The sequence below is a fragment of the Trachymyrmex cornetzi genome, unplaced genomic scaffold (genome assembly GCF_001594075.2).
Source record: "Trachymyrmex cornetzi isolate Tcor2-1 unplaced genomic scaffold, Tcor1.1 scaffold1346, whole genome shotgun sequence".
Classification (NCBI taxonomy): domain Eukaryota; kingdom Metazoa; phylum Arthropoda; class Insecta; order Hymenoptera; family Formicidae; genus Trachymyrmex; species Trachymyrmex cornetzi.
In genome coordinates, this window is record NW_017295924.1 from 21676 (window position 1) to 21990 (window position 315).

A 315-nucleotide genomic window follows, 5' to 3' on the forward strand; every position below is an offset into this window, starting at 1 on the left:
AAAGTAATGAAGAGATTTAAGAAAGAGAATTAATAATATGCAGCGTGTTCATATGTGCGACCAGATTTAGATAGGTATGCGGCTTAGATTTATTATACTTGTAGAATAATTATTTGTATGGTGTGCGTTATATATTGCAAAAGCGTATAAGACTAGAATAATGATTTCAGATTTGTAAGACATGCGGTGTTTAAGTTAAAATTAAAAGTAGATTTAAAATTAATTATAATCTTAATTGTGTGTAATTGTGATTGTAATTTTAATGTTAGTCAATGTTAATTAAACAGTAAACATTGTTTATTTCTTTTACAGTAA